This window comes from Microtus ochrogaster, chromosome 4 (genome assembly GCF_000317375.1).
Source record: "Microtus ochrogaster isolate Prairie Vole_2 chromosome 4, MicOch1.0, whole genome shotgun sequence".
NCBI classification, from domain to species: domain Eukaryota; kingdom Metazoa; phylum Chordata; class Mammalia; order Rodentia; family Cricetidae; genus Microtus; species Microtus ochrogaster.
The window spans coordinates 407,926-411,243 of NC_022011.1; positions in this window are offsets into that span (position 1 = coordinate 407,926).

Genomic DNA, 3,318 nt, shown 5'->3' on the forward strand with positions numbered 1-3,318 from the left:
CAGAGGCAGGTGAATCTCTGTGAGTTCAAGGCCAGCATGATCTACAGAATGAATTCCAGGCAGGATAGCCAGACTGTTTCAAAGAGAAACCCTGTCTCAAGAAAACAAAAAACAAACAAACAAACAACAAAAAACAAAAAGCAAAAACAAAACACCCCCCCCCCAACCAAACCAAAAAAAGGAAAGAAAAGAAAAGAAAAAAAATGGTCACATGAGGAAGAGTTGCTCTTTGCTGATTATGGTCCTACATGGAATGGTGAAAGCCTGTTTCTATGGGAAGGTGGGGTCTGCTCACCAAGCAGGTCTAAACAGAGGAATGCCACCTCCAGGAAGACATGACTCTGGGTTCTCAGAAGCTTCTGGCATTGTGTGGATTTTGCTGTTTTTCAGGCTGACATTTTTTGTAAATCAGCCAGGCAGTGGTGGCAGACACCATTAATTTCAGCACTTGGAAGGCAGAGGCAGGCAGACCTCTGAGTTTGAGGTCAGCCTGGTCTACAGAGTGAGTTCTGTGATAGCCAGGGTTACACAGAGAAACCCTGTCTCAAGACAACAGCAACAATAACCAAAACTAAAAACATCATTTATTGTTAAGTAGCATTTCCTTTTATTCCCCCATCTTTTAAAGCTATGTCGCTAGTAGTTAAAGCCCAATATTTTTACTTGAAAATAAACACCAATGTCAAATCTACCTTTTAGCAAATAAACAGGAGAGGATGGATGCTCCCAGCACACGTTATGGTTGGGTAGATGATGCTGTGTTGAGTGTGTTGAGCATTTTCTAACACACCCCCCACACTCCCGCCCCCCGCCAATACCCTCACCAGCACAAAGGTATGGCCAAGTAGCTTTACATAGCATGCTGGAAAATGTCTTAGGTCTTAAGGAAAGACATTAGTCAGGCTGACAACTTACTTGTTTTTAACAGGACCTGTCAGCCAAACATGTAACCTAAAAATGTCTTCAGATATAAAAATAAATTTCTCAAAGCCAAAGCTTTTAGATAAAAATACAAATACCTTGAATTGTGCTCTAACAAACATTTTTAGACATCAGCTTTCAAACACATGGAGGCTGTCTGAAGATGAAAGAAGATTGCTTCCGAGCTGGTGATGGCGGTGAGTGGAGGAGGACCACAGGTGGTTGGCAATAGACATCTGGAGATCTCATTAGAATTTGAAAGCACCTTGAAGAGAGAAGTTCTTTAAAGTCAGAGAGTCTGGCTGAGCTTGAGTGAGCTGAGAACTGCAAGTCAGGATCTGAGGGAGGAGGGAGTGAGACAGTGCCCAGAGTTAGCCCTGAGCCCTGGCCCACTTACTGCTCTCTTAGGAGCTTTCCAAAGCGAGACTATGGGAAAGGCGATATGGCTGGCCTTCAGCAATTTTTCCATGTCCTTGGCATATCCCTGTACATTTGAAAAAGGCATGTTGTGTGTGTGTGTCTGTGTGTGAATGTGAATGTGTGTGTGTGTGAATGTGTGTGTCTCTGTGTGTGAGCGTGTATGTGTGTTTGTGTGTGTCTCTGTGTGTATATCTGTGTTTCTCTGTGTGTATGAGAGTGTATGTGTGCGTGTGAGTGCGTATGTGTGTGTCTCTGTGTATGAGAGTGTATGTGTGTGTGAGTGTGTATGTGTGTTTGTGTCTCTGTGTAAATGTGTGAGGGTATCTCTGTATGTGTGTCTGTGTGTGTTGCAGAGTCAGAAAGATACATAGACCAGTGAGAGACTATTCAGCCCTCACATTAATTGGTTGTGGCATATCTTGCTCTACCCTGGATACACTCTTTTTTTTTTTTTATAGGTGATGAACTTGGTGCTCCTACAGGAATGCAGGCCGTATTTTAATATAGCTCGTTTGACGAATTTGGCTTTCTTCCGATAGCTGTCACATAAGTCCTTAAAATGGCATCACCCAAACTTCCATGCCATTAAAAAATGCTTTTAAATAAATAAATAAACCCAATCAATAAAATGTAAATTTAGTAAAACAGCAGTTAAGATTATTTACTTCAAAATAATGAACAATTTACTTTGTGTGTATCTTCTTGTGCCTTACCTTGGGAGTTGTCATTGGAGACACACTTGAGCCTTGCTAGGCAAGTGCTATACAATTAGTTGGCACTGTAGCCATTGACGTGATTTACTGAGAAATTAAGAATTCAAATTAAGACTGAAATGCAAAAATTTTTAATAATAAAAGCATATTTTAAACAATTTCTATTCTATTTGGTGCTTATGTTGCTAAATTTGGTGAACAAATTGCAATTAAATATGAAATTGATACAAACAAATAAGGAACACAAACTGACTTCTCAGAGGGGAAGAAAGAGAAAAGACCATCCCTCAGTATAAAGTCTAAGTTGTTATTTAAGTACTAATACGACTGCAAATCCAAATTTCTACAACAGTTATATGTAATGAAAACAGAACCATAGATAAAAACATGGACAATGAGCGCTTGCCTGGTGTGCACAATACTGACTTTACTCCCCAACACATACAGAACGAAGTTGGTTACTTCACTTTGGTGTCCTTATTGAAAAAAACACCCAAAGATGACATATTAATTAAAAATTGCTGGTATTAAGGTATATTGGGTAATGAAATAATGTAATTTTTTCATGCGAATTCAAGATAAGAAAACTTATGAGCAAAGTCTCAAAAGACTGCTGTACAGAAGATGGTTGTTCTTTGCTGTATACTAACATGGTGAAGCAACGTGCCATTTCCGGTCCCTGTGTACAGTTTTACAATCATGATCTTCAAACCGGCAAGTGAAACAAAGGGAAAGTGATGACAGTTCCTGGGCACCTAGAGGACTGAGATCACAGGGCAAACAGCCAAGTACAGGGAAACTCGAGTTGCTGAGATTTCCTTCTTGGGGTCAAAAGCTTAAACAATCACTTTCAGAAATCATTGAAGGGTTAGTGAACACCATATTTTTGGTAAGACTTGAACTATTTTAAAAATCAAAGCACAATTTAAAAAACTTCATGACACTGGATTAAAAATAGAGAGAGAATTACATTGAGCTTTCAGAAATATTTACCACGATTTTAAGAAATTGGAGAAACTGGGAATAATGCACACACTCTGGTGTGGGAGAATTGTCTGTATTCTGTCAATCATATAAATAAATCATATTAAATAAATGCTGATTGGCCAGGCAAGAAGCATAGGCGAGAAAACCAGACAGGAAGTAGAGGTGGGGCAGGGAGAACAGGAGGAATCTGGGAAGAAGGAAGTCCATTCCCCACTCCTGGGAAGAAGGAAGTCCATTCCCCACTCCTGGGAAGAAGGAAGTCCATTCCCCACTCCTG